The sequence below is a fragment of the Schistocerca nitens genome, chromosome 5 (genome assembly GCF_023898315.1).
Source record: "Schistocerca nitens isolate TAMUIC-IGC-003100 chromosome 5, iqSchNite1.1, whole genome shotgun sequence".
Taxonomy (NCBI): domain Eukaryota; kingdom Metazoa; phylum Arthropoda; class Insecta; order Orthoptera; family Acrididae; genus Schistocerca; species Schistocerca nitens.
In genome coordinates this window covers 526555020-526569687 of record NC_064618.1, presented here as the reverse complement: position 1 = coordinate 526569687, position 14668 = coordinate 526555020, and positions in this window count along the sequence as shown.

The following is a 14668-nucleotide window of genomic DNA, read 5'->3' as shown; positions in this document are numbered from 1 at the left end:
GTTTGTGTATGTGTGTGTGTGTGTGTGTGTGAGTGTTTTTTGGTGTGATATATATATATATATATATATATATATATATATATATATATATATATATATATATATATATATTGCTGTGTGAGTGTGTGTCTCCAGATGATGTGGGGAAGAGCTTTCTTTTTTTTTTTTTGTTTTATGTTATCATTTCCTTTACTAAGTGTAGTAGGGAGCCTGTGCTGATGTGTGTTTGTTCATTTATCACATGTTTGTTTTCTGCTATGGCTTTCTGGATGTGGAAGTTTTCTTGCATTTGTATAAGATGTTTGTCATGGTTGCTTATTCTCATTATTTTCACTTCTTGTTCCATGTTTGTAGGATGATGGTTGTAGTGTTTTAAATGCTCTGCAAATGTGGAATGGTTTGTTTCATACTTCCAACATCTGATATGTTCTTTGTATCTTGTTTGAAAATTCCTGCATGTCATGCCTATGTATACTGCATCACAACTTTGACATTCAAGTTTATATATTCCTGATTGTTGGAATTTGTCTCTCTTGGTAGCTGGCTGGCTTAGGTGTGATTGAAGGGTTTGCCCAGGCTTATATGCTATTTTGAAGCCCTGTCTCTTTAGGATGTTTGCAACTCTGTGTGTTAGTTTATGTGTGTAGGTCATGGTGTACCATCTGGTTCTTTTCTGTGTGGTGTTGTCATTGTGTGTGTTTGTTGAGTGCGTTTGTAAGTTTTCAGCTTGTGAGTTCTTTTGTATTGTGGAACTGTTGTGTTTGTTTTTTATTTGTGTTTTTATTTTTTGATTGAGCTTGTGTACCACATGTGTGTCATACCCATTGTTCCTAGCTATTTGTATGATTGTACTCATTTCTTGTTCATAGTTTCTCTTGCTGAGTGGGATTCTGTTTAATCTATGTAACATGTGTCAGTGCTGCAAGTTTCTGGCTGTGGGGGTGGTTGGATGTGGAATGTATTATTGTGTCTGTGGCTGTTGGTTTTCTAAAGATGTTAAATGTATGTTTACCATTTTCTTTTTTAATTGTAATGTCAAGAAAATTTATTTGATTTTCTTTTTCTTTTTCAAGTGTGAATTTTATGTTCTGATGAGCTTTGTTTATTTCTGAATGGAGTTCATCTATTTTTTCACTTTGCTCGTCTACCAGACAAATAATGTCATCCACGTATCTGTACCAGTATATGATTTTGAAACTTTCGTTTGTGGTTATCTTATCAAATATCTGATTTTCTAGGTGACTGATGAAAATGTTTGCTAGTGTTCCTGATATTGGGGATCCCATGGGCAGTCCATCAGTTTGTAGATAATATTCTTTCTCAAACTGAAAGTAGTTTTGTTCAGTTGTCAGTCTGAGCATATCTGTTATTTCTTTTATTGCGTCTGTGGTGAGCTTGCTGTGGGATGAGAGATTTTGTTCTATGATTTCTATTGTTTCTGTGATAGGGATGGAGGTATACATATTTTCTACATCGAATGAAATCAGTGATGCTGTGTGTGGTACCTGTATGTTCTGTATGTTTTCTATTAGGTTTCCTGTGTTTAGCACTGTTCTGTTGTTTTGTACTTTATCGTGTTTTGTAACTAACTTTTGGAGGTGTTTGGCTATGCGGTATGTTGGGGCTTTCTTGAAGTTGATAACAGCTCTCATTGGCATTCCGTCTTTATGTACTTTCGGTTGACTGCGGAGTGTTGGTGCTTGTGGGTTTTTCTGTGTTAAGTAGTATTTCTGTTTGTCTGTGAGTGTGTGTTCAATGTTTTTCGGTGTTCGTTTCACATTTGCCTGGAACCGTGTAGTTGGATCTGACTTCAGTTTTTGTATGGCGTTGGTGTTTATGTATTCCTTGGTTTTAGTGATGTATTGCTCTTTATCCATGAGTACTGTTACATTTCCCTTGTCTGCTCTTGTTATTAATACGTTATTGTCTGTTAACTTTTGTTTTAACCTTTTCAGAGTAGCTGCTTCTGTTTGGTTGTTCTTATTGTGTGTCTGCTGTGTTTGTTTTATTATGCCTTTTATTTCTTCTTTTACTAGTTCTCTTGTCAGTCCTATGTTTATTTCACAATTATTTTGTTGTTCTTCACGTGTAAGGATGTGTTCGGTTTCTACTATGAGATTTTCTATGTATTGATTGTTCACTTTGCTATTGGTGCAGTATTTCAAACCTTTTTCCAAGAGCATTTTTTCGTTTTCGTGTAGTTCTGTCTCAGGTTAACTAAGCGTGGATGGAATGTGTATTGGTGTTCACGTGGTTTCACATTTAAAATGTATATGTGTTTTTGCGTCTTTTTTACTGTTAGTTTCATTATCTTCTGTTTATGTTTGGTTTGTAAATGTTTCATTGCTGTATATGTGTTGTGTTCAGTTTTTTCTACTAGTGCCATGAAAACTGCGGCGTTTCCTACGTTTTTTGCCAATTCTAGATGAGTCTCATAGAGCATCATGTTTAGGTGCTGTTTTTTCGAATAGAGCATCTTAATTTCATGTAGTAACCAATATCGTTCTGCAAATGTTTTCGACTTCTGTGCCACTGTAGAACTGTTTTTAACCTTTACATTAATGTAACTTGGAATTAAATCGTTCTTTTTGCATGTTTTGTTGAATTTTATATGCTGTATCGTCTTATGGAGTCTCAGATGTATTTTCTTGAACCTGTTGTACACGTTGACAGGGAATGCTTGACATAGCTGTATTGACATCTTCAACTTTTATAGTCCTGTCTTCCTCAGTTGCGTGTAATATTACGGTATATTAATAATTTGTACTTATGGACCGTCTGACAGCAACTGAATAAAACACAATTTAGTGCCATACGCGTTTCGCCTTTATTTTCTGCAAGGCATCATCAGTGGTCTGGAATATGTACATATGTTAGCTATTTTATTTACATTTTTGTCATTGTGCCTATAGGTTATAAACAGTTCTGGTGGTTGGTATTTCCTATTAAGTAGTAATGTTTTGAACTGTACTTACTGGAGACACACACACACACACACACACACAGCAATATATACACTCCTGGAAATTGAAATAAGAACACCGTGAATTCATTGTCCCAGGAAGGGGAAACTTTATTGACACATTCCTGGGGTCAGATACATCACATGATCACATTGACAGAACCACAGGCACATAGACACAGGCAACAGAGCATGCACAATGTCGGCACTAGTACAGTGTATATCCACCTTTCGCAGCAATGCAGGCTGCTATTCTCCCATGGAGACACTCGTAGAGATGCTGGATGTAGTCCTGTGGAACGGCTTGCCATGCCATTTCCACCTGGCGCCTCAGTTGGACCAGCGTTCGTGCTGGACGTGCAGACTGCGTGAGACGACGCTTCATCCAGTCCCAAACATGCTCAATGGGGGACAGATCCGGAGATCTTGCTGGCCAGGGTAGTTGACTTACACCTTCTAGAGCACGTTGGGTGGCACGGGATACATGCGGACGTGCATTGTCCTGTTGGAACAGCAAGTTCCCTTGCCGGTCTAGGAATGGTAGAACGATGGGTTCGATGACGGTTTGGATGTACTGTGCACTATTCAGTGTCCCCTCGACGATCACCAGTGGTGTACGGCCAGTGTAGGAGATCGCTCCCCACACCATGATGCCGGGTGTTGGCCCTGTGTGCCTCGGTCGTATGCAGTCCTGATTGTGGCGCTCACCTGCACGGCGCCAAACACGCATACGACCATCATTGGCACCAAGGCAGAAGCGACTCTCATCGCTGAAGACGACACGTCTCCATTCGTCCCTCCATTCACGCCTGTCGCGACACCACTGGAGGCGGGCTGCACGATGTTGGGGCGTGAGCGGAAGACGGCCTAACGGTGTGCGGGACCGTAGCCCAGCTTCATGGAGACGGTTGCGAATGGTCCTCGCCGATACCCCAGGAGCAACAGTGTCCCTAATTTGCTGGGAAGTGGCGGTGCGGTCCCCTACGGCACTGCGTAGGATCCTACGGTCTTGGTGTGCATCCGTGCGTCGCTGCGGTCCGGTCCCAGGTCGACGGGCACGTGCACCTTCCGCCGACCACTGGCGACAACATCGATGTACTGTGGAGACCTCACGCCCCACGTGTTGAGCAATTCGGCGGTACGTCCACCCGGCCTCCCGCATGCCCACTATACGCCCTCGCTCAAAGTCCGTCAACTGCACATACGGTTCACGTCCACGCTGTCGCGGCATGCTACCAGTGTTAAAGACTGCGATGGAGCTCCGTATGCCACGGCAAACTGGCTGACACTGACGGCGGCGGTGCACAAATGCTGCGCAGCTAGCGCCATTCGACGGCCAACACCGCGGTTCCTGGTGTCCGCTGTGCCGTGCGTGTGATCATTGCTTGTACAGCCCTCTCGCAGTGTCCGGAGCAAGTATGGTGGGTCTGACACACCGGTGTCAATGTGTTCTTTTTTCCATTTCCAGGAGTATATATATATATATATATATATATATATATATATATATATATATATATATATCACACCAAAAAACACTCACACACATACACACACACATACACAAACGCAGACACAAATGCATACACGAACAGACTACAGATACTTCAATAATTACAGTCATAAGTTTGGCAATAATATTCGATCTTAGGCAAAAACATTTGACAGTCGGTAACAGAAACCAAAACATTGCTTTAAAACAAGCGTTCAGTGCATAGTGTTGTGGAATGGGGAAAAAAACCGCAAATTGGCGTTCATAAGAAGAAGAACAAAACCAAAAATGCAACAGGAGCGTAATATGTAGGAAATTGTCCACGCAACCTGTAAGTACAGTTCAAAAATTACTACTTAATAGGAAATACCAACCACCAGAACCGTTTATAACCTATAGGCACAATGACAAAAATGTAAATAAAATAGCTAGCATATGTACATATTCCAGGCCACTGATGATGCCTTGCAGAAAATAAAGGCGAAACGCGTATGGCACTAAAATTGTGTTTTATTCAGTTGCTGTCAGACGGTCCATAAGTAAAAATTATTAATATACCGTAATATTGCTCATGATGTACTGTCATGTCCCGCGCGTGCCTACAAGGGTCCTTTCGAAGATTTTCCATGCCCGAGGCAGGACTCGAACCTGCGACCGTAGCGGTCTCGCGGTTCCAGACTGTAGCGCCTAGAACAGCACGGCCACTACAGCCGGCGGATGATTGTCGATAAACCTTCGAATGAGCTCTAATTCCTCAGATTTTGTCGTTGAAATTATTTCTTGACACGCATTTTGGATAAGTAATATGTTACCCGACTCTTCACGGTACTAACTGTCTCTGATTCACAACGCTTCTCTTGTAGCGTCTGCTACTGGAATTTGTTTAACACCTCCGTAACGCTCTCGGGGCGATTAAACAATCCCGTGACGTAACGTGATGCTCTTTATTAAATATTCACTGTTTCTTCTATTAGTTCAACCTGTTAAAGGTCCCAGACTGATGAGCAATCTCAAGAATCATCGAACTGTCTTGTAAGCCACATCTTTCCAGAATGTATTAGAGTTCCTTGTTGTTGTTGTTGTGGTCTTCAGTCCAGAGACTGGTTTGATGCAGCTCTCCACGCTACTCTATCCTGTGCAAGCTTCTTCATCTCCCAGTACCTATTGCAGCCTACATCCTTCTGAATCTGTTTAGTGTATCCATCTCTTGGTCCCCCTCTACGATTTTTACCCTCCGCACTGCCTTCCAATACTAAACTGGTGATCCCTTGATGCCTCAGAATATGTCCTACCAATCGATCCCTTCTTCTAGTCAAGTTGTGCCACAAATTTCTCTTCTCCCCAATTTTATTCAGTACCTCCTCATTAGTTATGTGATCTATCCATCTAATCTTCAGCATCCTTCTGTAGCACCACATTTCGAAAGCTTCTGTTCTCTTTTTGTCTAAACTATTTATCGTCCACGTTTCGCTTCCATACATGGCTACACTCCATACAAATACTTTCAGAAAAGACGTCCTGACACTTAAATCTATACTCGATGTACAGCTGCATGCCCTCGGGAAAAATTACGGCTGTAGTTTCCCCTTGTTTTCAGCTGTTCGCAGTACCAGCACATTAAGGCCGTTTTGGTTAGTGTTACAAGGCCAGATCAGTCAATCATCCAGACTGTTGCCCCTGCAGCTACTGAAAAGGCTGCTGCCCCTCTTCAGCAACCACACGTTTGTCTGGCCTCTCAACAGATACCCCTCCGTTGTCGCACCAACGGTACGGCTATCTGCATCGTTGAGGCACGCAAGCCTCCCCACCAACGGCAAGATCCATGGTTCATGGGGGGGGGGGGGGGTAAAGTTCCTTAATATTCTTATAATAAATTTGCCTGACGTCTGTTTTTTCCCGCGCTGTCACGGGACCCCAAGTCGATTTCCTCAAATTTAACGAGCAAAACCTTTGAACGTTTGAAGTGGTCATAACTCCACTTTATTTAATCACATTTTATGTATTACAAATCAGCACAACAGTTTTTATGATTTTGAGACAGTTTGTGCAAGTCATCACGCGAAACGGCAGTCACCTGCCAGTTCTGCTTGCCAGTAATTCGAGCAATGGAAGAGTGCTTTCCTTACTCTTCCCACCGCTAACAGTCAATACACCACGTTCATTTGGTTTCCGACTGCATAAATCTTTACAAGGGCAAGCACAGGAAGCAGTTACTAGATAGACAGGCTAAAAGTCACACTACGAACTACGTACTTCAAGGTTATAAGGAAAACATTGGTGTTCGTTGGCTGCAGTTAGCTCTCACCAATTGCGAATTTTCCAATAATCGTCACTTCCGAGTAGATAATGACTCCACTATCTGATACGATACTCTTCCTATCGATTAACTACACTCACTAAGTGGCAACAGCCTACAAAAATACAGGAAAATGACTAGTGAGAACTTGCAAACTCTTCTAATCTGTTCGTACTTTTAGAATAATTTTAAGATCGCTTCAATCACTAACTCCCAAATACAGAAATATGAAATAGCTTTAAACATGACCGCTGCCTAATTGTGGTCAACGACTATCCTCCTATAAAGAAGAGGTCTGCCAGCTGACTTTCGAATCTCGTAAACTCCAGGCGCTCTTGACATTGTTTAAATGTTCAGATTTTTCAGCTAATCAGCCTAAGGAGCTAAATTCAGGCACTCTCATTGCTCGTCCTCTATTCAGAGCAATATGACTCCTTTGGAAGGTGCTGCCTCCTGACGGGACTGTGCAAGTTTATTTCCAATTCATAAGATTCTGGGAAAATCTGACGTCATTGGAAGCTCTCTAAGAGACCCACGAGAAAGGCAGGCCGCAGTGCCCACGTCACGAAGGTAGTTCTTAACTCGCTCGCTCGCTCAGCTCAGCAGACAATGCGTTTCTAAACCTGTTCAAAAATGGTTCAAATGGCTCTGAGCACTATGGGACTCAACTGCTGAGGTCATTAGTCCCCTAGAACTTAGAACTAGTTAAACCTAACTAACCTAAGGACATCACAAACATCCATGCCCGAGGCAGGATTCGAACCTGCGACCGTAGCGGTCTTGCGGTTCCAGACTGCAGCGCCTTTAACCGCACGGCCACTTCGGCCGGCTCTAAACCTGTTAACTCGCAGCTGGGCGTGTACATACTAACAAGAATTACATCTTCTATTGGAATCTGCTGTTATGAAGTCTTACTGATTAACAGTACTACAACAACATTTTGGCATATTTTAATTTTACTGTACCCAGTACAGCCGTAACAAATTATAAGTAGGCCTATGGACTTCCGATCGTTGTAGGACTAATAACAGAAATACTCCGTAATAGCGGATTCCAGTAGAAGATGTAATTCTCGTTTGTACGTACACACCTAGTTACGAATTGACAGTTGTAGAAATGTAGTTTGTTGAGTCGTGCGAGTGAGCGAGCGCAGGCCTATCTCCGCGACGTACGCACCGCGGCCTGTCTTCCTCGTACGCCTCGCCTAGTCCCTACCCCAGCTCCAACAACATGGTGCAAGTACACAGGACCATTTTCAGTGTATACACAGCCTGAGAATGTACTGTATCAAAATTTTATTTCAGTTTTATGGCGGAGAGCCTTTTCATTCGTAAAAGACAAGGTTGCGCTTCAGTTAATGAAATAAAAGTTATTAGACATTACCTTCACACTTTTATGTGGCAGTAAAACCATATGTTATAAAAAAAGCATCTGTATGCTGCTGATAGCGACTGGCGGTCTGCTGGGATCTGAGCGTCACTGAATGGCATTACTAGCGATTCGATACTAGGGACACGAAGTAAAGTTCGTCAAACAGTGCCGGCTAATTCGTCTCGAGGGTAAAGGTTACACTAGTGTCCGTCTTAGTTTATAAACAATTTTTTTGATAGGCTCTGCCTCGAGCGAAAACACAATTTTTCCTTCTTTTCACACAGATATGTTTTGCTCGCGTTGTGCTTTTTTTTCTGTCAATTAACAGGAAAATACACTCCTGGAAATGGAAAAAAGAACACATTGACACCGGTGTGTCAGACCCACCATACTTGCTCCGGACACTGCGAGAGGGCTGTACAAGCAATGATCACACGCACGGCACAGCGGACACACCAGGAACCGCGGTGTTGGCCGTCGAATGGCGCTAGCTGCGCAGCATTTGTGCACCGCCGCCGTCAGTGTCAGCCAGTTTGCCGTGGCATACGGAGCTCCATCGCAGTCTTTAACACTGGTAGCATGCCGCGACAGCGTGGACGTGAACCGTATGTGCAGTTGACGGACTTTGAGCGAGGGCGTATAGTGGGCATGCGGGAGGCCGGGTGGACGTACCGCCGAATTGCTCAACACGTGGGGCGTGAGGTCTCCACAGTACATCGATGTTGTCGCCAGTGGTCGGCGGAAGGTGCACGTGCCCGTCGACCTGGGACCGGACCGCAGCGACGCACGGATGCACGCCAAGACCGTAGGATCCTACGCAGTGCCGTAGGGGACCGCACCGCCACTTCCCAGCAAATTAGGGACACTGTTGCTCCTGGGGTATCGGCGAGGACCATTCGCAACCGTCTCCATGAAGCTGGGCTACGGTCCCGCACACCGTTAGGCCGTCTTCCGCTCACGCCCCAACATCGTGCAGCCCGCCTCCAGTGGTGTCGCGACAGGCGTGAATGGAGGGACGAATGGAGACGTGTCGTCTTCAGCGATGAGAGTCGCTTCTGCCTTGGTGCCAATGATGGTCGTATGCGTGTTTGGCGCCGTGTAGGTGAGCGCCACAATCAGGACTGCATACGACTGAGGCACACAGGGCCAACACCCGGCATCATGGTGTGGGGAGCGATCTCCTACACTGGCCGTACACCACTGGTGATCGTCGAGGGGACACTGAATAGTGCACGGTACATCCAAACCGTCATCGAACCCATCGTTCTACCATTCCTAGACAGGCAAGGGAACTTGCTGTTCCAACAGGACAATGCACGTCCGCATGGATCCCGTGCCACCCAACGTGCTCTAGAAGGTGTAAGTCAACTACCCTGGCCAGCAAGATCTCCGGATCTGTCCCCCATTGAGCATGTTTGGGACTGGATGAAGCGTCGTCTCACGCAGTCTGCACGTCCAGCACGAACGCTGGTCCAACTGAGGCGCCAGGTGGAAATGGCATGGCAAGCCGTTCCACAGGACTACATCCAGCATCTCTACGATCGTCTCCATGGGAGAATAGCAGCCTGCATTGCTGCGAAAGGTGGATATACACTGTACTAGTGCCGACATTGTGCATGCTCTGTTGCCTGTGTCTATGTGCCTGTGGTTCTGTCAGTGTGATCATGTGATGTATCTGACCCCAGGAATGTGTCAATAAAGTTTCCCCTTCCTGGGACAATGAATTCACGGTGTTCTTATTTCAATTTCCAGGAGTGTATACGGTACGTTTAAAATTTCTGGTTATAAAAAAGGTGTTCACAACTTTGAAAACAGAAAATTGTTAAGCCATGCTATCGTTATCATTTCATTTCTTTCTGTATTTTGCGTTATAAACGTTTTTCTGTCGAAATTTTCCTTCTTCAACCATAGAGAACTTAATGTAGAACATTATTTACATTGAAAATTTACACCTGGGTTTATTGCACTGTTCTGGCGAATATTATTTTATTCTGTGAGAAAGATTCTGTGTCTCTGTGCCTATGTCTGTGTGTGCAATATGTTTCCACGTACTTTTTCAGGTTTTCCCATTTAATTCACTGTGAAATTGCACTTTTCAACTTGCACTGTGTCACTGTTTAAAAGCTACGAAAACAAGATGTCGCACAATTGAATGTGTTGTAGGCAGGTGATTTGAATATTGTGGTGGTCTGAGGCTTTGAGAGGTCTGTCTAACACTATGTGTGTGTGTGTGTGTGTGTGTGTGTGTGTGTGTGTGTGAGGGCGCTTGTAGGTTTGGGGACAGAGAACCCAGTCCCGTTGCAGACAAGTGCGTGTGTTTATTATTTCTTTTCCTTCAACTATATCTAATTTAGTTTTCCTCAGTTATTAGTTTTGCAGCGACTGCTGCTGTATTTCCAATTTTTGCGTCTGTTTTGATGTCTGTTGGTCTCTGGTCCAGATCCACAAGGTATTCGGCGAATGTGGAATGACAGCTTTTCCTTTTTAGAGCTCTTCTGTCATCTGTGTACCTAATACTGAAATTTCTGCTTGCGTATCCAATGTAAACTGAATTATGATCTTGACGTGTTAGTTGATGAATACCTGATGCATCTGTTTGGTTTGTTTTTGTTGGTACTGGTTGCCTTTAGTTTTCTCTGTACAGGTAACACAATAGAGAGAAAGATAAGAATAACCTTATAAACACGTAAAAACACAACTCGTCTGAGCCGTGCGATTCTAGGCGCTTCAGTCTGGAACCGCGTGACCGCTACGGTCACAGGTTCGAATCCTGCCTCGGGCATGGATGTGTGTGATGTCCTTAGGTTAGTTAGGTTTAAGTAGTTCTAAGTTCTAGGGGACTGATGACCACAGATGTTAAGTCCCATAGTGCTCAGAGCCATTTTTGAACAACACGTCTGATATTTATCAGCCAACACGTCAAGATTTTAATTCAGTCTATACTGGATAGACAAGTAGAAATTTCAGTTTTAGGCATGCAGAACACAGTACAGCTCTGAAAAGTAACAGCTGTCGTTTAAATTTGCAGAACACTATGGGCCACAGACCAACAGACGTCAACATAGACCTAAAAATTCCCAAATACGTCCCCCCCCCCCCCAGAGAAACATAATAATTGAGGAAAACTAGCAAATGCAGAAAGCCGCATTTGAAGGAAAAGAAATAATAAACGAATACACAGCTTTCCACTGCTTGCCATGCAGTGCGGTACAGATGGGTCCAACAACATGCCAAATGGACCGCTCAGGATTGGCATCACGTTCTCTTCACCGATGAGTGTCGCATATGCCTTCAACCAGGCAATCGTCGGAGACGTGTTTGGAGGCACCCCGGTCAGGCTGCACGCTTTAGACACACTGTCCAGCTAGTGCAGCGAGGCGGGGGTTCCTTGTTGTTTAGGGGTGGCGTTATGTCGGGCCGACGTACGCCGCTGGTGGTCATGGAAGGCGCCGTAACGGCTGTACGAAACGTGAATGCCATCCTCCGACCGACAATACAACCATAGCGGCAGCATATTGGCGAGGCATTCGTCCTCATGGACGGCAATTCGCAGCCCCATCGTGCACATCTTGTGAATGACTTCCTTCAGGATAAAGACATCGCTCGACTAGAGCATTTTCTCCAGACATGAACCGTATCGGACATCAGGTTACCTTCCATTCAGAAAGCTGTTGGACTCAGCGACTGTTATATTGACTTGTAAATTATAGATTGCAGCAGTCATTCAGTGAACTGTGGGTGAAGCCCAATCAGCAGGGGCGTACATACATTGAGGGAAAATAATAGTGCATTGAGAATGGCTAGCTTCTAGCCGAAATCTAGAGCTGCACAGTAAAATTAAAAAAACAGGACGACTGATTGCTGCAATCTATAATTTACATATCGAACAGGCCTGCGATGGATTAAAAAGTCCTTTTTATGGACGACGTGACCCACCAACTACTCTGAGGAGGAATCTACACTGAATCGCCGTTGAGGAGTGGGACAATCTGGACAACAGCGCCTTGATGAACTTGTGGATAGTACGCCGCAACGAACACAGGCATGCATCCACGAAAGAGGACGTGCTACTGCCCATTAGAGGTACCAGTGTGTACAGCAATCTGGACCACCACCTCTGAAGGTCTCGCTGTATGGTGGTACAACACGGAATATGTGGTTTTCATGAGCAGTAAAAAGGGCGGAAATGATGTTCATGTTGATATCTATTTCAATTTTCTGTACAGGTTCCGTAGCTCTCGGAACCGAGGTGATGCAAAACTTTTTTTGATGTGTGTATTATGCTATATTTCTATCGATATCAGTACCATCGAAGGCGGAAAGACCGACATATGAAAAATTTGTATCCCGTACTTCAGTTGACTTACATAGGTCAACTGAAGAGTAAGATACTAGTGCTAGAAAAGACAAAAAAAAAAAAAAAAAAAGAAAAGAAAAAAACGGCATGCGTAACACTTCATATCTCAGTTGAACTACGAAGGTAGTATCCTGTTCTTCAGTTAACCTATATAGGTTAACTGAAGTACGGATTACAAAACTTATGTACGTCGCTATATTTTACTTACGCTACCACTAGTATCCTAGTCTTCAGTTGAAATTTTTAAGTCAACTTAAGTATGGGATATAAATTTTATTGCAGCAGAGTTTTTCGCATTCGCTAGTACTACTATGTTAATTTTCAGTCGATACTATTAGTATCGAAGATGAAAACTATACTTCAGTTGGCCTGTATAGTTCAACTGAGGTACAGAATTCCATTGTTACGTACATCGATTTTTTCACCTTTGCTAGCATTAGTATCCTAGTCTTCAGTTGACCTATATAGATCAACTAAAGTATGAGATACACATTCTATTTATGTCGGTCTTTTCGCCCTCGCTACTATTAGTATCAACTGAAGAATAGGATATCAGTAGCAGCGGAGGCGAAAAAACCAACACCTTTAAAATTTGTATCCCGTACTTCTGTTGACCTACATGGGTACTGCAGTATCCCATACTGCAGTTAATCTGTACAGATCAGCTGAACTTCGGGATACAACTGATACTGTCAACTGAGGTATTCCGTGCTAACGTTACTTCGGTCTCTTTTCTTGTTTCTTTTTTGGGCTAGTGTGCCATTCTTCAGTTGAGCTATATTGGTCAACTGAAGAATAGGATACTAGGACTCAAAGAAGCTATATAATTAACATTATGTTCGAAATATGAATGCACGTGATATATTTCTACCATCTGTTTTCTCTGTCCTGCATTCCTTTGTTTCTCAACATTCGTCTTTGCTGTTAAATCTGTGCAACACATCACCTCTGTTAACTTCTGACGCCATTGATAAAAGTCGACGGGTTGTATCCATCATGGAGGTATAAGGAAGGGAGATGGCACTATGGCCGTCTGCTCTACGTCTGTTTGAAGCCGGTGTGCGTGGTCGGCCGCCATGTTTGATTGGTCAAAACAGTGACAGAGCTCTTGTTAGAATTGCGTGTTCTTCATATTTAACGTTATGTCTGCGAAATAATTTCAGATGATGAGTGTTACAATGTTTACATGCATAACACAACGGCAGAATAGTTTTTTCAGGTTTTTTCGTTTTGTTTTTAATGCGTTTTTGCCGCAGCAATACAACTGATTTGGTCTCGTTTCTTAAGTGTTTCTTTTGGATACGAACTTCGAATGATGGAAAATAACAGCGTACAAAGCTCTTTTCAAACTCAAATCACCTTTTACTGTATTTGTGTCGATGTAAACTGAAAGCAGAACCCGAAAGCTATGCTAGTTTACATACTGGATGATATTTATTACTCGTTTACACACTTATACAAAATTTCATTTGTAAATACAAACATCGTTTGTGCTTTGTCAAGAAAAATAAGCATATGATAGTGCTTTGGTAAATGTCAACACAGCAAACTTGCACAAGTACACACAATGGGATTTTCAGTACCATTGTAGTTTAAACATCTGAACACTATGAAATCACAACTGTTGCTCTGTGTGTGATCATTAATAGCACAATAGGCCTACATGTCAGATGATAATGGGGAAACCTTCCTTTAGTGTATAAGTCAATACATGTCATTAAGTAGCAGTTTTGATACTAATCATGAACTGTTAAACAAATCTCAATTACACAAATTTGTGTAAAGGACAACACTGCTATTAAAATCACCAATAGTTAAATTAGGATGCCCTGCAAACATGCACGCTCAAATTTCAACCTGCAAGTCAAGCTAAACACTTGCTGATGATAGGTACTTATGTGCAATAGTCTTAAATTTCACTGCAATGTATGAAACATAACGGAAAAGAGCAAGGCACCTTGACTGTTTTAACCTACCTCTGTTTTTTATTTGCTTCAATGTTGGATAAAGCAAAATATCTTAAACCAGTGGTACACTTTGAACCATTTAATGCACATAGCATTTAACTAGTATTACATTTACACAATATTTTTTTATCACTCACCTTTTACAATTACTGTAACACACTGCAGACTTCCATGGGATAAAGTTGCAAAAGTAAAGGATAAAATAGGAGAGAAACAAATGGCA